Source organism: Hyaena hyaena, unplaced genomic scaffold, assembly GCF_003009895.1.
Source record: "Hyaena hyaena isolate Hyena2069 unplaced genomic scaffold, ASM300989v1 scaffold_386, whole genome shotgun sequence".
Classification (NCBI taxonomy): Eukaryota; Metazoa; Chordata; class Mammalia; order Carnivora; family Hyaenidae; genus Hyaena; species Hyaena hyaena.
The window spans coordinates 29,130-55,259 of NW_024081020.1; the positions used below are offsets into that span (position 1 = coordinate 29,130).

The 26,130-nt window shown below is 58.3% G+C and overlaps 1 long non-coding RNA gene across 1 annotated transcript; it reads left to right on the forward strand.

The window, feature by feature from the left end:
* The first annotated feature begins 15,398 nt into the window (after positions 1 to 15,398).
* LOC120244581 lies at positions 15,399 to 20,405 on the forward strand. The gene is made up of 2 exons (XR_005531576.1): positions 15,399 to 18,889; positions 19,995 to 20,405. It is a non-coding gene; the product is annotated as an uncharacterized LOC120244581 (long non-coding RNA).
* Positions 20,406 to 26,130: the final 5,725 nt, after the last annotated feature.

The window sequence follows — 26,130 nt, forward strand, 5'->3', positions numbered from 1 at the left end:
AGGATGGCAGGGAGAAGCCCCAGAAGGGACGCGAGCTTCGGACACAGGCTTCCCGTGTTCTTGTCGGTGTTAGCATTCGGTGTTGGACGAGGGGCCGCCGGCGCGCTCTTTAGCGGATACCGCAGATGACCTCTTTCCGGTATTGTGGGGGAATGCGCGGAGGTGTCCCGCCCACAGGGAGGGGACCTGTGTCAGCCCCGTCCGTGGGTGGAGAGTCCGCACGTGAGGGTCCACGGGTCCTCAGTGCACAATCCATCTCCAGTGCCCAGCTCCGTCCCACCCCTCACGAAGACAGTTTTGGTCTGGGGAGAACTGAGTGCCTGGCAGATGTCACGTGGTCCTTCACCCCAGGATCCCGCCCTGCCCTCGAGACCCTCCCGGGGAAGAGGGCACCTCTCTTCCAGAGCAGAAATTATCACTGGCAGTGCCAACCCCAGGTCCAGGGAGAGCTGATTGGAGCCTCAGCGTTCGGCCCACCTCCAGCAGCGGGCGGGGGGCTCCTCGGTGGCCACACCTGTGCAGCACAGATGCGGCGGGTCCCTCTCCAATGCTTTTCCTGTTCTGAACGCAATATAGCATTTCTCCTTCCCGGATACGATTCCAACTTCAGGGAGGAGTTACCTCCCCCGCTACGTGAAGGAACGGTCCATTGGAGAGCCTGTGCCCTAATTAGGCTCCAGCCACAAAGCCCCCTAGACCTTGGACGCCCCGCCTCTGGGGCTCAGCGGTGTCGGGGTCAGCTGTCGGGCTTTGTCGTGTTTGTGGCTAATCACATCAGAGCTGCTGTTTTTCAGGACAAACTCCCACCTGGAAACGTGCCCCGACGGGACTCCAGCGTGAGAGCAGGGCCTTGTCCATGATAGGGGAATGGATGGTTGATCAGAGAACATACATTTTATCAATGATGTATGTCAACTGATCCACAGTCCCTACCTATCCAGTGACTTCTCGGGACAGACTCCGGGAGAAGAGGTGGAGGCTCCCCTGCCCCTGCTAGTGCCTGGCCCTTGGAAAGACCTTCTCTTTGCTGGGTCGGCGCTCTTTATGCTGAGTCCGTACGAGGGAAGGCTTGTGTTTTTAAGTATCGCTCTTGCCTTGGAAGAGCTGTGTTCCCAGCCCCTTCCCGGGGGACAGGAATGCATGGCTGGCCAGAGAGCATGGGCTTTACTTACAACACGTAGCACCCAATTCTCCTAACCCTCAGTCCCCAATTCGTCCTTAGGAGGACTAGCTGGAGGCCAGGCCGCCTGGTGGACTGGTTCAGCAGCGTTAGCCTTCGGTACTGGAAGAGTGGTTATCCCTGCTGTGTTCGCTGTATTTGTGACGAATCATACAGGGACATCCAGTTTTTCAGTATCAAATACTGCTCTGGAGGGCCTCCCGGACAGCACTCCGCCCGCAGGGAGGAGGTCTTGGCTTTCGTACCGAGGTATGTACGCGGACAGTAGAGCATGGCGCACGTTCTTCTTTCATGATGCCTGTCGCTCATGGCCCCCATGACCAGAATGCACTCTGTGCAGACAGCGGCTGCCTAGGAGGCCCGGGCTGCCATCTTCCGGAAAGGGTGTCGGTCTCCGCACCAAGTGTCATGTGAGGCTGACTAGTGAGACTCCCGCTCACGTGAAACATGTGCCGTCTATTCCGTGAGACCCTCCCCGGAGGCCACGCCAGCGTGAGCACGTGGCGTGATACTGTCTGATACCTGATCGGTCATCCCTATTACACTTGCTCCAGGGCACACTGTCCAATCTTGCCCAGAAAGGCTTCCTGGAAGCAGTGTCAGCTTTGGGCAAGGCATGTTGACGTTCCGATGGCACATGGAGAGTTGAGCAGAGTCTGCTCTTAGTTTCTGACAGTCCTACTTGTTTCCCCCTCCCACAAGACCCAGCCCCCTTTTATGACTGCTCTGGAGGGGGGAAGCTGCTTTGGCCGTGATGCTTTTCCAGTAGGGCTTTCTCTTTTCCTCATCAGATTCTCTTGTTATTCACGTAACCATCGGGTCCGTGAATTGATCAATCAGCACGGAATGTTTCAGTCACTGGACAAGTGATTGCATGCTGTATTCTGTATAGCGTGTTCTAGATGATTCTAGAACTTTGCTCTTTCCTCTGAACTGGAGGTAGAGCAGTGCATAAGAGAAAGCCCATGCTTACGACAGCCTGGTGGGAGACATGGACGATAAAATACCAACTATGAGATAGAAATTTGCCCGCTGTTGAATTTTATGGACAAGAAGAAAGTAGGAGAAGGTCTCAGGAGCAGAAGTGGGATGGATTTGTACGTTAACTGCAGGGGTCTGGGAAGTTCTTTCCGGAGAGGGGGAATGGGAACAAAGTCGGGGGATGGGTCAGGTGGAGATCCGGGATGAGAGCATTTCAGAAGGGGGGTGTGGTACGCAGAAAGCCCTCTGGCGTCTTTGATGAAAAGAGTGCAGTCCAGTGGGGGCTGGACAGAGGTGGGGCGGCTTTGGACGCTATCCTGAGCGGGGTGGGGGCTGTGGGAGGGCTCTGAGCAGGGCCGGCTGCGGGATCCAGGTTGAGCAGTTCACTGTGACCACGAGGAGATGCAAGCTGGCCCTCATGGTCCAGAGATGTGTGGGAGAAGGTGGGTCAGGGACTTGACAGCATCCTTCTTGGATTGGCTGTCTTGGGGGGTCCTTCAGGGGTGATGGGTAGTGGGGCGGGGGGCGGGTAGAGCATGGGTGGGAAGGGGGTGGGGGGGTCTCCTGGGATGGTGCAGAGCTAGCTGAGCCTCCTCAGATCCCCACAAGGGTGCGTCGGGGCCCTGGGCTGGCCGACTCTCCGGGAGCTCGCTGCAGCAGCCATGAGGGCCTCTCTGGAACTCCCCCAGTTTGGTGGACCCCACGAGTCATGAAGGAGCTTGGCTTGTGCCTCGATGTGCTTGACGGATAATCACATGTGCTCTGTCGAGAAGTCCAAGGTTGAGAAACCCGTGGGTCCACACACGCGCGGAGAGCCCCGACCTGTGGTGACTGCTCAGAGTGCCCGCCTCCTCTCGTTTCCAAACCCCGCCCCCCGACGGCTCAGGAATGCAGATTCAGCTCCAGGGAGGGGATGCTGGGTCAGCACCCCTCCCAGGGAGGTGAGTGAATAGCCCCGCCACCTCCAGCGTGTTCCGGGGCACACGTCAACCTTCTCACTAACACTCAGCGTCCTATCTGCCCCCAGGACGGCGGTTGGAGGCCGCGCCCTGCGGAGAAGAGGAAGGGGACCACTTGTCTGTCTTGTCTCTGCCTCTCTGTGGTACTTGAAGAGAAGTTGTTCGTGGTGGATTCGCTTTACTTATGACGAATCATTCACGGACAACACTTTTTTCAGTACCAAATGCTACCTCTAAGGACTTCCCGGACACGGTGGCAACACCAGGGGACACGTGTCCGCATTGTCAGCATGTGGAGAAGATAACGGAGGGTTGGCGGGGGACTAGCTGTAAGTCCCCTGGCCCGCTGGCCTGAGCGCCCAGCCCACCTGTGGGCGGCCTTCCCCTGGGCCGTGCTGACTCTAGGGAAATGGCTGTGGTCTTGTCACCAGTGCCACCTTCCAAGACTGTGAAGAGAGGCTTCCGGGGCCCGAGGCCAACTTCCAGAAGAGATGCTGGTGTGAGCATTGTCCAGGGTGTGTGACTGGTTGACCAGAGGGGCAAGCACTCTGTTCACCCTGTGGGCCACCTAGTCACCAACCCTCAGCACCCACCCCGCCCGCCCGGGAAGACTTCTTGGAGGTTCCGCCAACTCTGGGCAAGCGACGGTGGACCCGTGGCCACGGCTTCTCGGTGGACCTGGACAGCCGGGGTCGGGAGGGTGCGTCCACTTAAACTGTGGGGACTCGTGCTTGGGAGCTCCGCCATCGCTGTTGCTGCATGGCCTCCCCGAAGCGCTGCCGGGATGCGATGCTGCCTCCGGACAGGGACCTGCGTGCAGGCCGGCTCCTCTCCAGGGTGCGTAACTGCCCACAGAGCATGCGCTTTGTCCGTCGGGTGAGGCACCTGCTTCTCTAACGCCCAGCATCCTGTCTCTGCACAGGAGTGGCCGTAAGGTGGGCGGCCTACGCCGCTGCACCGCTGGAGCCGAGGGGCCACCGCGTCGCGCCGCTGCCCAACGGCCGTCGAGCGGTGCCCCCTCCTCCGGGAGCGCTGCCCCCGCCTTAGGGTAAGTGCGTCTCGGGTGAGCATGCGATTAAGGTGGTAGTATGTCACTCGGCCCACTACCCAATGTTGTCCCGCCCCTCTCTTACAGAGCTCAGGGGACGCCGGCTGCCTTTGCGGGAGACACGGTGGAGGCGCGCGTTCTCTTGTGGTACTTGAAGAGAGGCTGGCCGTGATGAATTCGATTCATCAAAGCGAGTCATACACGGCTCTCCTCTCTTTTAGTGTCAAATTCTGCCTCGGAAGGCTTCCGGAGCTGGCGCCGTTGCCCAGGTAGGGGCCTGGGCGGCCGAGCGCACAGCAGCTGCTTTCCTGAGGACGCATGCTACTGACACTCCGACTGCGGCATCCCGGCCGCGGCCACTTCCGGGGCGCTGCCGGCTCCAGCGTAGGGCAGATAGGCTGTCAGGACCTCCCCCCCCACCAACTTTTTAAAACATCAACATTGAAGATCACACGACTAACTCCTTGGGCTATCAAATCCAGCGGCGGGGGGCACATAGAAGCATCTTTTATTCCTCAGCACTTGGGATACGGGAGAGCTAGGGAGCGGCCCATGTGAACCCCGGTTTACTAACCTGGAGCAGCCTCACGCCCTCTGGGGAATCCCCCCTGGGGTGATTCCAGGCGTCTCGAGGAGGCAGTGACTAATCTGTTTCCACCAATGTGTGGCCTTTCAAGAGTCCTTGGCTTCATCTAACAACTCACTCATGGCTGACTTCTCTGCATCGTAGAGTGTCGCTTGCATGGCCGGCCCAGCACGGGAAGTAGCATTCCTGAGCAACTAATCCGGGCTAGTGAACCAGGGGTTGGCCCAGTGCATGGGTTTGACTTGGGGATTGAGCCGTTTGGTCCCCTCATCCTCAGTGTCCCGTCCCCCCCACCCTCCCAGAGGCCACTCCCACACCGCCCAGACCACGTGGACGCAGGGACACTGTGAGCAGCGCCACCTCATGGTGCTCGGAGAGAGGTTGTCCGTGGTGAGTTCGCATTATTTAATGATGCCCAATACACGGTCGATCTCTTTTCGGTACCACATCTCGTCATGGCGTCTTCTCGGACCTGCTGCCTGCTTCGGGGAAGCCACACTCACAGGGGTCCCGGGCCAATGTCCTTGAATGTGCAGTGGGCCCCAGGAACTAGTGGGTGGGTGCCTGCCCATAGTCCTTCTCTTCACTCGGCTGGCTCATGGAGGACGTGGCCGGTCTGGGGCAAGAAGCATGTGATCCAGGTGTAAGACCCTAAGTGACTGAGGAAGTAGAGGCATTCATGATGCTTTGGGATTGTTTGGTTTGGTTTTTAAAGAAAAACAGGTAGCGGTCTTCTCTTTCAGTAAAGGATCTTTATTTTAGAGGGGAGACTTCTTAGATATGTCAGCAAAGCCGGGGAAGGGCTTTGGTCTCAGATACTTTTCCGGGCTCAGTGAATTAGTGATTCACTACATCTGCTGCCCCAGAAGCTGAACCAGATTCGAGGAGAGAGGACCGTTCTGTTTTCAGTTTCTTGTATTCATTTCCAAAAAGAGTAACCATTTTACCAGATTGCCGTATTTGTAAAAATGACACATGCTTATGACAAAAACTCAAGCAATGTGGAAACACGCAAATAAAAAAGAAGGAAACTTGCACAGAGAATTTCTCTGCACCCAGAAATGACCATCAGTGCCATAGAAATTCCAGATACCTGTCTGAGCTTGTATGCCAACAGGCAGATAGACAAGGAGAAAAATATTTTGTAAATGAGATTCCACAGTAGCTGATCTTTTTATTAAAAATAGTAACTCTAATTTTGCTCAAATTTAATGTAAAAAACAAGCGCAGCAAAGTGGGAGAATTGAGAAAGGTCTCTCACTCTGCCACAGGAAGTATTCATTCCTAAAAGATCCCTCTAAAATTCAAGAAAAATACTGTGTAAAATGTTAACTGGTTGGGATCATTATGTTTCTAATTGTTTCAATTTCACCCTTAGTGCTGAAATATAAGGAAACCTGCATTCTTACATTTTTATTCACCTCCTGCTTTTTACAATTTAAGTTTCCCATTATAAATATTTTTATTTTGTTCTCTAACCACAGTTCTTGCGGGTGGTTAATCACAGTTTGATATTTAAGTGGATTCATTGCTGCCCACCATTTCTGTTTTGTTTTTCTTTAAACTAAGCCTTCTCTACTCCTGAGTTTTTTAATTTTAATTCATCTCTTAACAGAATGGATTTTATCATTGTTTCTTCAAGAATGCCTCACAGACACTACTCTTCAGTCCTTGCACATTTGAGAAGATCTGTCCCTCGCTTTTATGCATAAGGGACAGCTTAGCTAGGTATAAAATTCTCAGCACACTTCTTTTTTCTTAGCATTTCATAGATACTCCTCCACTATCTGCTGCATTTACTATTTCACTGGCTCTTTTGATGTGGTTTCTCCACGTAATTCTTACTTAGCTGGACTGTATCGTCTAGCGGATCCTTATATGCTTTGTTGGTGGACTCTATTCTGTGAGGTCTTTGATCTCTGAGAATATCTGGCCATCGTTCCTATGCCTTCGCCGGTCTGCCTGTTTCTTCAGATGCCCTGTGTGGCCCTGGGATTTGTAGCTCCTTTTAATCTCCTTAGTTACTTTAAAGATACTTACCGGTAACTTCTTTCAACTTGAGGGGGTATAAGTACTTCTCTTTGTTGGATCTGTTGACTCTTTTGATAGTGCTTTTTTCTGTGGGCTTTGTAGCTTTTTGTAATGATACTATCATCAGTGGGAATTAAAGTGTTTCTGTTTTGTTGTCTTTTGCAGAAGAGTTGCAACATTATGGCTCTGTATTTGGTTCTGCCTGGCAACCCAAGGCTTTCACAAGTTGGGACCAACTTTCCTACTCAATTGCTGGCTTATGGTGTCCCCCCCCCCCACCTTATGGCTGGTATAATTCCCCACCACATCTTTGTCCTGGAGCCTTGTTTGCTTCCAGGAGAACTCATTCCATCCACAGCCTAGACAGGAGTAAACTCTCTTGCCATTTCTTGGGGCCAGTATGCTTTTTTGGCGCTCCTTTCCATTTCATGTCTCCACCTTTCTTGGGCCCAAGGTCACGTCTCCTGTTGTGCTTGGACATTATGACTACAGACTCTCTGGGTCTCCAGTGCAGTGTCCCTTAGATCTCTTTGGTGACGAGTTGCAAACTCGTTGCTCTGAATTAAATTCTTTGGTGACAACTGATGGTTTTCCCTCCTTCCATATCTTTTAACTGTGCATTTATTTACCACTTGATTTTGGCTACGGCTGTGTTCCATTCATCATTTCTCCGCATTCGTGGAGGATCTGTGTTCGGATCCGAGTCCATCGCTAACTTTCTTTGCCAACTCTCCTGAATCGCGCTCTGCCTTCTTGATTGGAGAAGCTGGTTGTGTCTTCCTTTCAAGGATGACCTTCCTTTGTTATCTCCATGAATGCTTTTCTCTTCTACACCTTGGGCTTTTCTTGGGTTTCTTGGAGGAGGAAAACTCATTTGTGGTCTGGCCCTGGGCTGCCATCTATCTGGACATCTCTCTCTTGTCACTTGCTCTCTGCACTTGCCTATTTAAAATGAACAATACCCAGATGCCCCCTTCTCAGTACCTTCTTCCACCTTGGCAGGATGTCTCATTGCGGTGTCAGCTTCTGGGATGAATGTGGAGTCGGTGCCACCTGCCAGGTATGTGGATTCAGTTTTAACAATGGAGGATTTATTTTTTGATCCCAAGTCTCCTGAACTATTAACCCTAAGTATGCAATTTATCCTCAGGGATCAGGGAGACTTCTTGGAAGTTCAGGCTACCTTTGGAGAGGAGGAGGCTATAACTCTGAGGTCAGTGGCACACTGTGTGGTATAATAACACTTGCATCCCTCACTGTCACTGTTTTAACAATCGGTGCTGCAAAGTCGGCATCTTTGGGATGAACTCCAGCTTTGGAGGGCTTCCTGGGCACAAGGTGATGGAGAAAAAGGGTCCCTTCTGTCAGCTCTGATGCTGATATGATGTGGGGAAGTGCTCTTTGCTGCGACCAGAACAGTGAATTCTTATGCACTTGATCTTTACATTTTGACTTCCCTTGGATGTCCTGCTAAGCACCTCAAAGGTGCTGCTGATGTCCGGGCTCCTTTGGGGTCTAGGATGGGATGATTGAGTATGGTGGGTGTCCTTCTTGTGTGACTCTCAGTCAGCTAACCCTCAGTGCTCACTCTGTCCTTCAGGAGACTTCCTGGATGAGGCCAGCTTTGGAGAAAAAGAACTGGCAATGGGTTGGTACTAACCTTTGGTACTTGCTGCTAGGTGATCCGTGTTACCTTCACTGGATTTATGACGCATCGTACACGGTTCGCCTATTTGTCAGTACCAAAGCCTGGGGAGACGCCGGCTTTAGGAACCACGTGTCTGTGCACGTGCATGGACGGTCTTGGCCGTGGGTGTGTGCTCCCACTGTGTGCCCACGCCGCCTCCGGGGTTACCACCTGTGCACGAGGCGATTTCCCTGAAGATGCAGCAGCGTTGTACAGCCACCTCCTGACGTGGTTGTCAGGAAGCTGCCCCCGCCCCTGGCTCCTCACATACGACAGGTGATGCTCTACACGTCTGCATTGGCAAGCTGTCCCTCCCCGCGGGGCTTCCTGGAAGGGGCAGTGCGTCTGCACCCGCGGGTAGGGCCGGGCTGACGGCTGTGTGTCTGATGCATGCTGGTGTCCCCTGGCGTCCTCCCCTGTGTCCCTTCCATCCGCAGGCCTGCTATCTGGGAAAGTGCCGGAAGCCAGCACTCTAGTCAGGTACTTGAATGGAGGTTGTCCATGGTGTGTTCATTTTATTTATGATGAGTATTACATGGCCAATCTCCGTTCAGTACTCAATTCTTCTCGGGGAAGCTCCACGTGCCCAGGTGCCGCCCGGTGCCTGTCGACGGTAAGGAGAGGGGCATCTTACCCCATCAGTGCTGTGTGTGCTGCGTGTCACCCGGCCCAGAATTCCCTGGAAGGGTGCTGACCTTTTTAGTGGTGCAGTAGACTACCAGTCCCTGGTGCCCTCCCTTCCTTGAAGACTGGCCAGTGAAGAAAGCACGTTGGAGAAGTCCCTTGTCTGTATGGAACCGTCTGGGACGTGAGGCCCGTTCTGGGGCAGGGGACTTCAGTGTCGTTCCAGCAGCCTGGCCGAGGGGAAGACACCCCCCCACCCCCGCCCCTGCATGTACAATGTGTTACCACCCCGTCAAGTATCCTAGTCCTCGGAGGGGCTTCTGGGAGGCAAAGCCCACCCTGCGGACAGGGGGCTGGGGGAGGGGGTGTCCTCGGTAGCAGGGGTTGGGGTATTTGAAGACAGCTTTCCCTGGCTTGATTTGCTAATTCCTGGTGTGAGAGAAGAATCATTAACAGCATTTATGATTTACTGTGTTGACTAACTCCGTGATCTTGGGCCAGTTACTGGGACCATCACCTCTGGGCCTCAGTTTGCTCAACTGTGAAATGGGTTAACGTCTACTCAGAGGGTAGATATAAAAACTCAATATACATGCAAAGTGTCTCGACCGTGCTTGAGTAAGAATCAGCTCTTCGGATGACTGTTGTTACCATGTTGTTTTCACGTCATCGATCTTCTCGTGCCATTTGCACATCAGAGCGCCAGCTTCCACAGGGCAGCAGTTTGGTCTGTTTTTGCCCCACTCCGTGTACCTTGTTGCACACAGTAGGTGCGATGGTGACTGAATAGGTGGTGGCTGGCTGACGTGTTTCCTTTACCGAGTGTCCGTCTGAGGCCTGGCGGAAGGAGGAGCGAATGACCAGCAGTGACCTGCGCCTTCCCAGTGTCGTGGCCCGGAACCCTGGCCAGCCCTCCTGCAGGTAAGGGGGCTCCCGCAGGCTCAGGGCCGGAAGGATCCGCCGCGGCCACAGCGCTCATGGACAGTGTTAAACAGCTGCTTTTTTCTTTGTGTTGGATCCCCATTCAGGGAAGGGACTTCCCAGAGAAGAAGCCCACTGTGGGATGGGACCGTGGTGTCTGCGTCTCTCGAGGTAAGTGACCAGATGCTGCCCCAGATGTGGGGCTGACTTGCGTCGTGTGTGCTCAGGGCCTAGCCCGCCACCCACCCATCCCCAGCCAAAGCCGGGTCGGGGGACCATCCGGTGCCACTTGGGCTGGCGCGTGGTGCCCTCCCCTCTGACAAGACACGTTGTGGTCCCGTGTGGGAGGCTCCCCGGATGTAGTAACAGAGCGGGAATGGGGGGGTGGGGGAGGGAAACGGGGCCCCGAAGGCAGTGCTGCTCTTGGTGAAGAGGCGTCTGGTTGGTGCTCTTGCCCTTGCTGACGTTTGACCCTTGAGCAGAGGTTGCCCTTGGTGAATTCGCTTTATTTATGTTGAATCACACAAAGGCAACTTTTGTTTGAGTATCAAATCCTGCCTGTGATGGCTTCCGGGACCCCGTGGCAAGTGCAGGGTCTACACCTCCCCTGTGAACAAGAACGGATGGTGTAGATGTGGGAGTCTACACCTCTCCAGGGGACGAGAATGGTGATCAGGCTGGATTCCTAACATGGCCCACCTGGGGCACTTGAAGGGTGATGTCCTGACCCGTCTGTCTCTGGGGCCCTCTTTACGGTGACCCCTGGTCCCAGACACGTTCTGCCTCCACCACTCTCCTCTGAAAGGGGGCCTTGTGGGTTAGTGAAGAGTTTGCCCTCAATGGCTGGAGACGCCCCCGCTTGTCACTCCCTCAGCCTCGCACAGAACCCCTCTCGCACTCTGTCTCTCCGGTCTTTCTCTCTGCACTGCCCCTTGTCGCTCCCCATCTGTCTTACTGTCCCCTGCACACCAGTGTTCTCCATGCTCTCGGGGGTCATGAGCAGAAGCCGTCAGCGTTCCATCCTGTTTGTAGTAAAATAGCGACAAAAGTAACGTGCATAGAGTAAAACCAAAAATAACTGGAAAGGCCCAGAGCACGACGTGCTCGATTGAGTACAAATTGGCAGAAGAGTCCGATTTTCTGGACAATGTTTCAGCTGCCACGTCCGACCTGGGGACATAGAACGCTGTAGACATGGTGGCCATGAGACGGGTCTGGCACAAAACAGCGATATTGGGTGTAGACAAGAGCATGTTGAGGAATCAAATCTCCATTCAGATTTTTAAATGGAAAAGAATTGATCCTAATGAAAATGATTTGGGGAAAATAACAAGGGAAATAAAAGAAATGAAAACAGCCCAACAGCGTAGGCAGGAAAATGAAACAGGGAATTGGATTCATTTAATGGAATTTGCTGTGAAAAACAATGATTTTATGAAAATCAATGTTGGGTGCCATTCTCATGACGGTGGTGAAATCCGTATGCGTGGAGCGCAGGCAGTGCCGTCAGCAGGGACAGAGGGCCCGAACTCTGTGTCCTTTGTGCGTCTGACCTTTTCTTTCTGTCCTAAGTCTTCCCGGAGACCTTCCTGAGCAGGCTTGCTGATGTCAGGGGTGACACGCTGGTAATGGGGGTGCATGCCGGCCTCAGCGCGTGTGCCCTCCTGGGGCCCTGCCTCTCCGCTCTGCCCCCTCCTGGTGTCCCTCCATCCCCTGTGAAGCTCTGCGTGACATGCTGGCTCCAGCCATGCGGCAGGAGGCCCTTGGTCAGTGGGGACGGCTGTTGTCAGCACCGTTGATGGATATGCAGGAGGGCCAGTGCTTTCCCCAGTGGCCTCCTTCTTAGGAGTCCCAACGCCACATGCTGGTCCCGCACCCAGGCTCCTCTTTGGTTCTGGATGTCACCCACCTGGTCAGGGAGGCCGGCTCACTTGGGAGGTGGTCCTGAAATCGGTGTTTCTGGGATCCAAGCGTTTTGTTGCCTGGGAGTAAAAAGAGGTTGTCCTTTGCTGGCATGACTTGCTTATGACCAACACCGAATGGCGGATCTCTTTCCAGATAAACCCGTGCCTCCGCAGATCCCCGAAGCCACAGCATCTTCAGGAGGCGGCCGGTGGCTGGAGCCCGACCTGGGGTAGGTGCCTGGGTGCGGCCCCGGGACAGGCCCTGGCCATGTGGATGGCCTGTGTCGTCTGGTCCACCGGCCGTTGCTGCAGCCCGTTCTTAGGAGCCCTTCCAGGAGGTGGCGTCCACCCGGGAGTGCCTCCCTGAACTGCAGGTCAGTATCCAGGGACAGCGAGGCTCCAGTGACATATCTGCTTGCTTCAGGACAGAGAGTGGGGGCCGGCTTCTTGCTGCAAGTGCGGCAAAGACCTGAAGTCTCTCCAAACTCGTGTGAGGGCTCCTGCGATGGGCCCCACCCCCTAGTTCACAGGACACGGGGCTCAGAATCCAGACTCTGCCTGTGGCCTGTGTTGTCTGCCCCTGGCCCTCCCTGGCCCGTCCATTATTTGGGGCATATTCTGGAATCTGATGTCAACTCTAGGAAAAGCCGCGGGCCTCATACCAGAGCTGCTCTGCTTTTCTTTGAAGAAAACAGCTCGGTTTGCTGTTTGCTCCCCCGTCCCCGCCGCCGTTATTTTTGGTGTTTTGCTTACTTTACTTTGTGAGGCTAATCAAATGATCAACCAGTTTTTTAAATCACCCTGTGAAGGACTCTGGGGGAGGGGTGATGGGGTGATGGGGTGGGGGTGGGGGCTCTGGGCGTTAGTGCCCTGCACAGGCACAGGGTGGGAGGGACGCTTTGAGCCTGTGCGGGACAGGGTCACCGTCTCCAGGGCTTGTGAATGAGAAGCAGAGACAAGCAGGGTCTCCCCAAGATTTAGACCACCTACGCGCAGCCCAGTCGGGCACGAGGGCACCTCGGCCTCACGGGGGAGCCCTCCAGGGTGTCACGCCGCAGCACGGGCTCCCTCTTGACAGCATAAGGTCCCCCCGGGCCCTTAAGCTTCACTTCGGGAAACAGTCTCTGGATTTGGCTCATTGTGGGGAAGGCGATGGAAGGGTTGGCCTCGACGGCCGGGCTTGGGGGGTGGGGTGGTCCCGGGGGGATGCCCAGCGCTCAGGCGCCCTCGGGGAGGGTCTTCGGCGAGCCCAGCCAGCCGGAAGCGTCCGCCCTGGTCCCAGCGCCCGAGCCTCTGCATGGTACTTGGGGAGAGGTTACCCGAGCAACTTTGCATCCGGACGACGAATGTTGCTCGGTGAACCCCTTTTCGGTATCACATTCCACCAGAGAGGCCGTCTCGGAGGCCGCGGCTCCTCGGGGAAGAACGTCGGTGTCGGCACCACTCTGGGGTACGGGACGGATGGTCGACCAGTTGGAAAGTAATTGTTTCGAATGTACTTCACCTGGTCCACTAGCCGTCCGTATCCGCTGCAGCCCGCGGGCCGGGGAAAGCCGCTCCTCAGCGCAGCGCCGCCTGGTACTTGAAGGGAGATCGACCGTGTTATATTCGCTTTCTTGGCTTCGAATAATACATGGTTGATCTTTTCTCAGTATCAAATCTCACCTTGGATGCTCTCTTGGAGATGAAGCCCTGTGGGGGCGGGCGTGGGGCGGGGCGGCCGGTGTCCCCGCCCCCGGAGGGCGGGGCGGCCGGTGTCCCCGCCCCCGGAGGGCGGGGCGGGGCGGGGCGTGCGCCGCAGGGTGCCGCCCCCTCACCTTTCGCATCTGATCCGCCCTCAGGACGGCGTCTGCGAGGCGGCCATTGGACGGCGTGTCTGGGTACTTGAGGAGAGGTTGTCTGTGATGAGTTCGCTTTATTAATGACGAATATAACACAGATGGCCTGTTTTCAGTACCACCCGCGGCTCTCGCGCTGGGTCCAGCCTGGGGCCGACCCCTCCAGGGTACGTGAGTGCGTGGGCTCTGCCTATGTCGTTTGTCACCCTCTCTGCCAACCCTCAGCGTCGAGTCCCTGCTGGCAGAGCTTCCTGGAGGCCACGTGGGCCCTGCGGCCTGGCTCTGGAAGGCGAACGGCACCCCCCCCCCCCCCCCCCCCCCCCCCCCCGCCGCCCGCACGGTGGGCAGCGGCCAGCTCCAGGGCGCCCCCCAGCGGCTGACCCCACGCATGGCCTGCACGCGGGAGGCCTGTCCCGGCCGCCGCAGCCGCTTTGCCGCCCATCCGCCTGCCTCGGGGGTCCCGACGCCGCCGCCCCCTCGGGGCGGCCCCCGGGCCTGCTTGCTCCGCACGCTGCTCCAGTGGTGCGTGAGGAGAGGTTGCCCGTGGCGCGTTCGCCGTCATCATGACGCACAATACACGGTCGACCTCTCTTCCGCGCCAGCTCCCGCCTCGCACGCCTCCTGCGGGCCGCGGCCCGGGAGCGCGGGGCCGGGGGCGCGGCCGCGGCCTGGGGCGGGCGCGGGGCCGTGCTCGGGGAAGGAGCCGCCCGTCTGCAGTCCGCCGTGTGCAGTGGTCCCTGAAATAGGTTGCCTGTGAGGTGTTCACTTTCTATACGATGAATATTATACAGTCAACCTCTTTCCGGTACCGAATCCCGCCCTGGACGCGTCCCCCGCGGGCGCCGGCTGCAGGTGACGGAGGTGTCCATGCCGCCGGCCCGTGGACGTGGCGTGGGGTCTGTGGCACGCGTTCTTCCCGGCCCCACGCGCCCCCGAGGCTTCCGAGAGCGGCCCCCAGCTCGGCCGTTCCCGAGGTGTCTGCGCCGGGCAGGCGGCCGACCTCGGGCGAGGCCCCCACCCGCCGACGCTCATTCCCCACGGGCTCCGGCCCTGCCCAGGCCGCGGCAGGGTCGCGGGGTGGGGGGAAGGGTCAGGGCCCCTGGAAGGTGAGCTCCCAGAGGGCCCCGGAGGGATGACCTAAGGAGGTGTGGCATTTGCTAATTGTCTTACGGGCTGCAGGAAGCGCTTTCCACGCCGGGTGGCCTTGCCCCAGCAGGTGACACGGCAGCCTCTCCCTGGAAGGCCCTGCCCTGCGCCTGCCTTGCTCTTGGTGGCCTCCTGCAGCCTGTGGTCTCTCTGCCCAGCGCCAGGGCTCCCGCAGTGACCTTGCCAGGGGAGCGGTGAGGGCGGCGAGGTTCCAGGCCGCCTCCCCTCCCCTGGGCACCGGCCCCTGGTGTGGCAGCCCCACCTCCCCTGTGCGCCCAGCCCGCCTCTCCGGCCCCTGGCATGGCCCTGCCTGAGGGGCCTCCCTCTCCGGCTCAGACCACTGCACAGGCCCCTCTTGGGTCTCCCCATCCTTCTTCTGCCGGTGGAGCCTTCCAGAAAGTGGTCTGGCTCTCTCTGCACTGCCCAAAGCCCCTCCGAGGCCCCCCCCCTTCCTCATGCCCCGCTGCAGACCCAACCAAGAACCTGGACGGCCTGCCACGCCCTTCTTTTGACATTTGCATGTACCACTCCCTGCCCCCCATTCAGGGCCACCCACCACCTACTGGGAGCTGGGTCCGGGGCGGCCCCCTCCCCTCCAGGCCTTCCCCACACCCTGCACATCCCTGTCTGGGAACCCTTAGCACACACTCTTGCTCAAAAGGGTCCTCCCCTTTCTAGAGTCAGAGGCTCAGGATTCTGGAGGGGATGGGATGTCCCTCGTTCATCGAGGTGTCCCTCTTCCTGGCCGCCTTCTGTCAGTCACCCTGTTAAGACTTTCTTCCTGGCTGACTGCTGTCTGCAGTGACCTGACGTGAGTGAATGTCTGTCTTCTCTCTTCCCCCAGATGCAGATTTCTCAGGGCAAGGATTTTCTTTTTTTCTCTCCTGTTGCCTACTGTGTCCCCAAGCCCTGGGACCCAGGCCAGGCCCAAACTAGAGAAATGGTGTTTGCTGATTGACTCACAGATTCCCTAAGGGCAGGGACCTTATCAAGTTAATCCCCAGGAAAGTGCTGGGCGCAGAGGAGGCTCTCAGGAAAACATGGTGACAGAGCCCATGAATATGGTAATTGGTTTTGAGAAATTCTTTACGTTGGTTAAACACTGTTTGGCCTTCTGGCTTTTTCTGTCCCTTCTAGATGGCATTTGGGAGAGTTGAGGTTTGCTGCAATAAAGGTCAGGTCGGCTGGGTCTGGGCTCTTCTCTCCATTTTCCAAGACCCCCCAAAAGGAGCGATGAGCCCCAATATAATCCTGCAAACATCATCAGGGCCCCCCGCCCCACCTTCTAGCACACTCTGCCGTGCTCAGAAGCAGGTGCTCTGGGGAGCTCGGTCTGCAACAGGCTCGAGTGTGGTGTGTCAGGGCTAATATTTTATGCATGGAGCTGACTAAATGGGGACATTTGGAGATGAAAATTGCTGTTAATGCATCCACACATCTTTGGAATATATTAAATGTTTGTAGGAGCGGGAGGCGACATTAGCCTTATTTAATAGCGCGGATGTAACCATCCCCACACCCAGCTGTAATAGCCCCAGTGCCTCTAGGCCCCGCAGGCTCCCCCTCGGGGACAGCACTGGGTCTATCAGCTGGCACTGGAGAATTATGCATGAGACACAGTGTCAGCCCCACCACCAGGCATTCAGGCAGCATATGTCCCAAACTCATTTTAGACCCAGAGACGGTGACCCCATGCCGCTTGGTGCGGAATTTCATTAAAAGCCAAATTACTGGTTTATCTATTGTTTGAGCAGAAGAGAGAATAAACAAAGGGACAAATGAAAACGTCTGTCCCCGCAGCCGCCCGAGGGCCGTTGCCGTGGACCCTGAAGCCACAGGGTCAGTGACTTGGGCCCGTCTCCAAGGTGCCGTGGAAACCCGCCGTGGTCCGAGCTCCTGAGGCGCTCACCATCTCCCGGGGCCTGCGTGGGCGAGGACCCCGGCCGCCCGCGCCCCGTCGCCTGGATACGGTTCTGTGAGAGCCACTTCGAAAACTGAAAAAGCTGTTAGAGCAACTGGACCGTGTTCTCACTGCCTTAATCATTTTCAAGGGGATGAGAAGGAACATGAAGAGGCCCCGCCTGGCCCCGCTCGAAGGTGTCTGCTCCCTGCACCCCCCACCACCACCCGTCAGCCTTGGGGGAGCAGGCTCTCATTTACCGCAAGGACGTGGGGTGCAGGGAGGGTGAGAGAGGGCGCAGCGGGCATCAAGGCAGGGCTGGCCCCTCAGCACTCTGCCTGCTGAGAGCCACATGGCTTCAGGAACATTCCAGGCCTTAGGAGAAGGCAGGCCCGTGGAGTCAGCCCACGTTCTCTTTGCACAAGGTGGGGGGCTTGCTCTTCTCAATGCTCAGCGGGCTGTACTTCAAGCGGCTTCTTCCCTGCCCCCGCCTGGAGTCTCTCCAGTTTGGTGCCAGCCAGTTTGGTGCGGTCCCCGTGGCCCCCGGCTCCTGTCTGGCCTGGGGAGGGGGCTGCCCGCTCCGGCAGGAGACCCAGGACACGGTGGAGCCCACTAGGACATGCGTTTTTCGCTGCCACATTTGAGCGCCGTTGAGAGTCGTGTGCGGGTCTTGTCTGGGCAGCCGCTGAGCCAGAATGCCCACCGCCCCCTCCCTGCTCTGCCCCTGCTCATGTTCCAGGACCACCCCGTGCAGACCCAGTGGCCGGTGCCGTCCCGGAAGAGCCCGTGGGATGTCAGGGCTGAGCGGGGCTCCCGAGTTCATGTCCCGTGTCCCCCCACCCCTGCAGCTCGCATCCTCATACGTGGCATTTCTTCTGAGCATCGCCTCAAACTTCCGGGGGCAGGACCTGCCTCTGGCAAATAAACGGGTTCCTCCTTTGCAAAAATGGGGTGACCCGGCACCCATGGCTGAGGACAGTGTTGCTGCTGCCCTGCCACGGAGCTTCTAGAAGCCAGGGCCTTGGCCCCGCAGTGTTGGCTCATAGTAGGTGCTCAGCTAAGGCCCAGGATCAGGGCCGGCTGCAGACAGCAGCACAGAATAGTTGTTCAGTGTGAGAGGGTAAACTGAAATCGGCTCTCGTCATTGCTGGGAAGAAGCACCCAGGAGGGGCAGGAAGGACGTTTGTGGAATGAATAAATAAAAGTGTGCTCTTTGAGGGAATAAAGAAGCAGAAAAAGAATCCAGGGAAGATGGACATAAATCTCCACCAAGCGCCGCCAAGGTTTGCAGCCAAGGCGGCTGAAAAAACCCCGCGGAGGCCGAGGGGCCATTTGTCACAGGCGGGGACTGGCTTGAGGGCCAGGAAGAAAGGGTGTGACGGTGGCTCGTTCATCATTTTCCCATTATCCCCAAGACGTGGAGAGGAACCTGCGCAAGGCGGGGTGGGAGTGGGGAAGGATCCCAAGGAAGGGCAGGCCCGGCAGGTGAGCCCACAGCTCTGGGTCAGGTCCCACAGCCCGGGCGTGGCAGGACTCCGTGGCCAGTATGGCTACTGGACCCCAGTGGGTGCACGATTGAACATGTCTAAGCCCCCCTCGGGCCCTTGGTGTGCGTTGCTGGTTTTCATACCTGTGAGCCCCAGTGCCAGCCCTGTGTTCATGCCATACCCCTGCCTTGAATGTCCCTCCATGTCGCTAAGGGTCTAGCTTCACTGCCACCTCCTACAGGAAGCTGTCCCTGATTTGCCCCTGTGCCCAACATACAAACTCCAGCCTCAAACTGCAGGTATCCGTTCCCTGGTTCTTCAATCAACAGGTACGCCTCGGCCAGAGAGCAGGCTGTGCAGGCTCAGGGCTTTCTGGTTTGGTCGTTGTGGGGCCCCTGCGCCCAGGGAAGGTGTCCTGTGATCCCTGTTCTTGTCCCGTCCCCGCAGGCACGCCGGACTCGCCGTTGGGCGGCCGCCCGAGACTTGGAGACTGGTTGATCACAGTCACGAGCCAAGGGCTGGGCGAGCGGTAGCCACACCCTCCCACCGCTGCCTGGAGAGGTGCGGGCTGTGGGCCGGAGGCTTTGCCCGGGTCAGGTGAGTGCACTTGGAAGGCCCACAGGGTGCCTCCCATTCGGGCCTGGAGCCAAGGTGGGATTTGCCTGGGGCGCACAGTGGAGGGGAGACCCCAGCTCATTAACCGGGTGGCTCTCGGGACGGAGATCATGGCTCGGTACTGGTGTCGCACCTCTGGGCCCCAGACAGTGCTCGTGGAGTGAGTGAAGGAAAGCAGCCTCCTGACTCCCGCCCAGAGCCCCGGGCGCACCCCAGCCAGCCTTGCGCCAAGGAGTGGCGCGGCGCGCTCTGCCCGGCCGCGGGGAGCTGTGTGAGCCTCACACGGGCTGCAGCGCGAGAGAGGCTTGAGCAGCCTAGACCCCTGGCTTGGGGACAGTGGGGCCCCGGCCTCCAGGCTCCCCTGGGAGCGAAGGCCCCGCTCTTCCCTGGGGCAAGCCGCTGTGTGCGGAGCCCGGGGGTGTGGGCAGCCTTCCAGAATATGCTGTTTCCCCACCATCTGTGATATCTTCGTTTTCTCTAACACTCAAAAATAGATGTTTCTGTTATGCTTCTCGTTGGCAGGGGGGCTGGAGGGCTTGCCAAGGCCTGGGGGAGCCCGCCAGCCTGCCGAGTCTTACTGTACAAACAGTTGGGGAGGGGGGTGTCTCTGTTAACTTGAAATCCCCGATCAGTAAACATGCCAATTTAAAGTGTAATTAACTCAGGCCGGAAAAAATTCAGATCTGGACTGCTTTTCACAGTTGAAGTTGTTTTTCTTTTATTTATTTATCTCTTTCCGGGTGTGGTGGTGTCTGTGGCAGGTTTAAGCCAGGAAAAATAGAAGGGGGGCTGAAGTGGGGAGGGGGCTGGCTGGGAGACGAGGCGATGGAAGGAAAAGGAGGAGGAGAGGGGAGGTGGGCCTGCCCCCCGCCCCCGCCCACGGCCCGGGGTCTGTAGCCCCTTTCTGTCCGGGATGCCAGGTGCCAGGGGAAGAAACAGAGGAGAGGGAAGCAGGAGGCATGTGTGTTCAGCTGGGCCAGGTGACTCAGAGTCGCGGGCACCATCCTGGGACCCCAGGGAGGCACCCAGCTCGTTTGTCCAGAAGGCTCTGGGGTCCCTCCTGACTGTCTGTTTCCTCCTCTTTCAGGGGCCTCTGCTTTCCGTGAACCCACCCAGACTATCAGCACCAGACTCCTGCTTCACAGGGCTCCGGGAAGGTCCTGCCCTTGGAGAAGGTCAATGGCATCCACGCCCCCGCAGCACAGACCCGCTGCCCTGCCTTCCCTAGGAAGAAGGGGAGGCCGGACACTCCCCACTCTATATAGAGCACCCTGAATGGGGCCCAGGAGCGGATCCATCAGGGCTCAGGCCCGCACTATGGACTGGGGAGGACCGTGTGGGCAAGCAGAGAACTCTGAGTGGCCACGAACTCCAACAGAAGAGCCACTGACATGTGCCCCCCCACCCCAGGGTTCAGGAGCCCTGTTCTTCCTTTGCAAACACTTGGCATGTTTTGGGGCTATTTTGAACAATAAATACACATTATAAAACTCTTAAATATGTTTGTGTGTCTATATGCTCAGAGATGATGTTCATTACGGGGAAGGTTTAAAAACAAAGGCCATCTGCCCTCCGGACGGATTCTCCTCTGGGGTCACTGGCTTTTGCCCAGAGGGGACCCCGCGGGGCATCTTCTCTACATCCAGGGGTCCACCTGGGAGGAGGGGGCCCCCTCCCCTGCTTGTGCGCCGCAGGGCCGGAAGGCACGCTTCCATGTCTGAGGTCTGAGCTGGCTCCCGCCCCCGCTGCCGCCCCCCCACCCCCCACCGGGGCAGGGGCCGAGCCCCCGCCTCCGCTCCGCAGCCTCCGCTGGTCACGACTCAGCCGGGCTGACTCACCCGCGGCCCGGAGCGGAGCCTCGTAAATTACATAATTACCTACGGAACCTGCCGGGAAGGACGCGCGCGCCGGTGACTCACTGTTTTCCCCGGAGCCTCTAGAGCCTCTCGCCCGCGCTCAGCGGCCGCCTCGGTCTGGGCCGGCTGGGCAGGGGGAGGGCCGCCAGCGTGGCCTGCCCCCCGCCCTGCAGGGAAGGGGCTTTGGGCGGGGGGCGCCTTCCCCTCCGGCCCCCTCCCCCCAGGCCTTCCGGATGCACTGTCCCCAGCTGGTGGAGGAGGAAGAGGGTCCAGAGAGGTCTGCTCGGTGGCCCCACCCGCCCCCAGCAGGAAGTGGCTCAGGCTGTGCCCTGACCCTCCTCCCCCGCAGTGTAGCCCCCCCCCCCAGGGGAGCCCAGCTGCTGGGTGGGCCCTCACTTCTCCCGACCTCCCCCCCTGGCATCCACCACCTCTTCTCCAAGAGCCCCCCGAAGTGGGCAAACTCTTTGGAAAAACCTTTCCGACGGTGCCTGTGTTTGGGAAAGAGGCTCCACGTTGCCTTTGCAACTCAAGGTGTGCGTGCTGGTGGGGGGACACTGGGGGGGCGCCTTTTTCTTTTTTAAATAAAATACCCAGTAGGGGCCCCTGCCTGGCTCAGAGGAACGTGCGACTCTTGACCTTAGGGTTGTGAGTTCAAACCCCATGTTGGCTGTAGAGATTACTAAAAAAAATAAATAAACTTAACAAAAAACCTAACAGAATAGGTCTGATGGGTGTGGGCTCTGATGAAGACCTAGGTTTGAATCCAGCCTGAGCATTGAGCCTCTGCTTCCTCATCTGCGAAATGGGCATACCATCCATCACCACCTGGTAGGCAGGATGGGTTCTAAGTATATATAAAGTGCCTTGTGCAGTGCCTGACGGGATTAGGGACTTTCTCCTGGTGATCCATGGCCCGTGAGGGCTCCCATGGATCCTGAAGTCACCACACACCTGCAGCCCTGGCCTGGGGACTGAGGGTCCCTGATGACCCAGACCCCCCGTCGTGTGAGCCCCAATCTCCCGATTGACCCCCTGGCTCCCAAAGGCACCCCCAGACAGAGCCATGAGGAGCACAGCCTCATGCTGCATCGAGGTCCCAGGCAAAGCTCCTCAGCAGGTCACAGAGGGTGGTGAGGGCCCCAGACCCGGGGAGGCATGCCCAGAGCCCCCGACCCCCGGGTCTGGGGAGAAAGCTGCACGTGTGGGCAGCTCTGTCGCTGTTGGGATCTGTGACCTGCTGAGGTCACCTTCAGGGCAGCCCCCAAGGAACACCCTTGCCCCGCCCCACGGGTCATGCCAGCTCACTCTGTAAGCCCGCCACTCCTCACTTGTGCATTTCCTGCGGGGACCCCAAACACACACACATGCTGAGGGGCCGGCTTCCTGGGGAGAGCCTCTAGGGAGAGGCCTTTTCCTACTGTGGCCCCAGCCTGTCCCCTTCCTTCCCACAGGCCCCCTGGGGCTGGTCTAATGTTCTAATAATCACACCCGCACCCCCACCGCTGCGTGTGCTCCGCCGTGCGCCAGGCAGGAGCTGGGCGCTGCATTGAAACTAGCGGGAGAAGGTCCCGGTGAGAAGCACACAGCCTGGTTGCGGTTAGCCCTGGAGGTCACTTGTCTACACTGGGGATCAGTCTTCTCATCTGCAAAATGGGTGTGATTGAATCAGATTGTGTGACACTGAAGTCCCAAGAGTCCCTTCCTGGGCCACCACCCCATGTGACCCAGGTTCCTGGGCCACCCTCCCCTCCTCCACTGTCCAAACACCCTGCCGCACTCGCAGCCGCCCTCCCCCGTCCAGAGCAGCCCCTCACCCCTGCAGTTCTTCCCGCATTCCCGGGAGGTGGGACAGTTCCGGGCTTGTACCCCTTCTCTCCCTGGGACTGCTCACCCCTGCTTCTGTTCTCTGCCCCTTGCCCTTCTCGTCCCAGTGCATCATCCGGCTGGAGCTGTCCATGGAAGTTTCTAGGAGTTTCCTGGGGGGATTATAGCTCCCCAGAGGCCACACCTGGAATCTGAGGGCCAGACCTAATTGCTCACGCAGCTGCTGTGTGTCCCCGACGTCCAGTCTTGTGCCCTGGGGCTGGGCCTCCCTCCTCCCAGATGCAGACAGCCTTGGCCGCCCCTTTCCACAGCCCTAAACATACTGTCCCTTCAGGGGGATCCCTGCCCTGTCTGGGATGCTGGGGCCACAGAGGAGCGCAGCTGGTCCCCTGGGATGCAGACCTCTGGGAAACGGCCATTTCCTCCTGCCTCCACTGCAAAGGCATGCATCATTGTTCGGGGGGGCACGGGCCCTGTACCCCAACAGCCCGAGTTCATATTCCAACTCAATGGTTAGGGCACAACTCCAGCTGTGCCTGCCTCAGGCTTCCCATCCGTCAAATGGGGCTGCTGTGAGGATTAGATGGGTTAATCTGTGCAAGGAGATGAATGTTAGCCCTGAGAACGATTCACCACCCTCATCCCGGGCCCCCTCGAGCTAGGACCTGAGACCCTGTCATAGATCTCAGGCATCTCCCTTTATTTTTGTGGTCAAGAGGGTGATCTGCCCCAGTATTTATCTGCTCTCTTGCCACCATCACTGCCCCCTTCTGGTCCTTGGAGCAGAAGTCAGCTTCTGAGCAGCCACCCGCCCTGAACCAGTTGTTAGGGACCCTCTGGCCCAGGCTTCTGGAGGTAGGGAGGAGCGGTCTGCAGGGGGAAATTCAAGTCAGGGACCCTGAGTTAGGTATACAGAGTTGGGGAACAGGATCGGAACTCAGCAGGGACCCTGGCCCCCAGGGGGAGCTGGAGAGTTAATGGCGGAATGGGGGGTGCTGGGTTCAGGGACCCTCAGGTACATTGTATGCAAATGAGCCTGGGGTCAGAGTGCACAGCAGACATTGACTGGCGCTGGCTCTGGGTGCAGTGGGGACCCCAGAGCTGAGAGGCCATGGAACTCAAGGCCCCTCTCACCCGGGAGCTCCTTTCTGTCTCCCCGCTTGGGCCCCGATCCATTGCTCTGCCCTGCCAGCAGCACACTGACTTTCCGGAGGCTGAGGAACATGCATGTATGATTGCTATCTTGCTGTGTGCACATGCACCACGCAGACTTGCACGTGAGGAAAAGGGGCCGTTTCACGTGCCCAAACCAAAGTCAGGGACCCCGAGTGGAGCGTGAAGTGGTCTAAGAAGTTGGGCAGCAGGCAGTCTATTGGCAGAGATGGCCAGGAACTGTGGACACTGGTGATGGATGCTGGCCATTCCAAGAGCCAGGCTAGAAGAAAGATCCAGGGTCAAAGTGGACCCCATGCTCTCTCTGAAATGTAGCTTCTCACTGTTCCTCCTGACACTAAAGCAAGCGGCATTCTGTGCAGGTGTTCCTGGGCCACTTTGCGTGATGCCACCAAGCCACCCGACCCTCTCATCTTCTGGTCACTGATGAAGGCCTCCCCACTCTGGCCTCTTGGTGATGAGGCCATCTTCTCGAAGCTGGCGGTTCTTCCTCTCACATCCAGTTCCCGTAATGGCCATGCTCACTTGCTCCCGGGGGGCTCCAGGGGCTCCGTTCCTGCTCTGAGGACTGCTCGGCAAGCCACGCCTCCCCTTTGGAGGGTGGCCGGGAAGGCAGACTATCTAACGGAGTAGGGCTAGGGTCACACGCTGCCCAAGAATTAAATTGAGTTTCTCTCACAGAAAGTAAGTTTGTTTTCCAGCAGATAATTACATTTCCAGCCCCTGGGAAGGGGGATCGAGTCGCGGATGGACTGAGGTTGCTCATTTCCCCTCCTCCCTGAGCCGACGGGTGGGGGCCAAGGAGTCGCTGACGCTGCTTGAGGGGAGCACACCTGAGCCACCAACCCAGCTCTGCCACGGACTTGCTGTGTGACCCTGAGGAAGTGGCTCAAACCCTCTGAACCTTGTTTCCTTATTGTGGGACCTGGGGTCGTGGGAGAAGCCTGAGACCCTGTCTGGCACAGTGTGGACCAAGAGCTGGTACTCCATCGCCGGGCGATCTCTCTCCGTTGGCTTCTCTGCTTCTCACGCCCCAGCCTCACGCCTGGCTCAGACTCCGGGGAGGGGGCGGGGCAGAGGGGGCCTGATGCGTGGAGCAGACCACTGAGCCACTGAGCTCAGGGCAGAGCTGCTGTACACCGGCCTCCCCCTGCAGGGGGAGCCCTGAACAGAGCCCTGGGAGGGGGCCTGGGAAGGGCACAATGTCCCCTTCCCTGCAGAGGCCTGACTGCACTGGCCTCCCCCCTGCAGGGAAGCCTCTGCCGGAGCCCTGGGAGGGGCCCTCCTCTCTGCTGCCATCTTCCATTCGGCACCTCCCTCTCTCGCTGACATTTTCCTGAGGCCAGTCCAGGAGGAAGGGGGCTGGGGCCGCACAGCGCACGAGACGGGTGTGGGGGGAGCCCGGCCTCACTAAGGCTGCCTCTTCCCTGGGCTTGGGGCGGAGAGAGGGCGCAGGCCCCTCTCCGGGGCGGGGGCCACTTTGTTGGTTCCCCGGCAAGACCCAGAGCCACGGGTTTGCAGCTTCCCTGCCTCCCACATGTACCACACAGGGGTCCCCGCAAGGGAAGGCCAGCCAGCTGCCCCGCGTCCCCCCAACGTCCCCTTCCCTGAGGCCCCTGAGCGCGGTGATTCACCAGGAGGACCCTCACCTAGGGGCTCGCTGGCCTCCCCCAGCTCCCCGCCGCTCGGTAACGTGGAACAGGACCACAGCCATTCCCGCATAGTCCTATTTCATGCACTGAGCTTCCACTTAGCCAGGGGGCTCCCAGCACCCCGAGCGCTGGACAGAGACCTCGCGGTGCCCGGTCTCCCCCTCGCCGTGTGCAAGCCGGGAGACAAAGGAAGGAGACCGCGAGAGGCCTGGGTCACCCACAGGGCCCCGGAGAAGGACCCTTGGGAGGTGACGATGAGTCCATGGCCCCAAGATGCAGCCCATGGCCCGGAGGACGTGCCCGATGACAAAGTCCCCTTTCGCCTACCTCCTCCCGGCATGCCCCTGCCTCCAGCCTGGCACTTTGCCCATCTTCAGCAGAAGACAAGGCTGCCCAGGCCAGACCAGCCACCTGCCCGAGGTGCTGTGGGCAGCGGGTGGGAGGGGCTGCCCCTCCAAGCCGGGGTCGCCCGTGGGAAGGCCGGGCTGGCGGGAACCCCCGCAGGTGTGGGGGGCACAGGGCCAGCGGACAACCCCTCAGGAAAGGAAGCTGTTGGCTGTTGTCGTTATCACTGACTGGCACCGGAACAGGGCACCTTTGCAGGGGGGTGGCGGGTGGTCAGAGCTGCCGGGCTGTGGGAGCCTCGGGGAGACATCCAACCTGGGGGTCTGAAGAGATGGGTTTTGAGGGGGCGCTAAAAGCGCATGGAGAGCAGGTA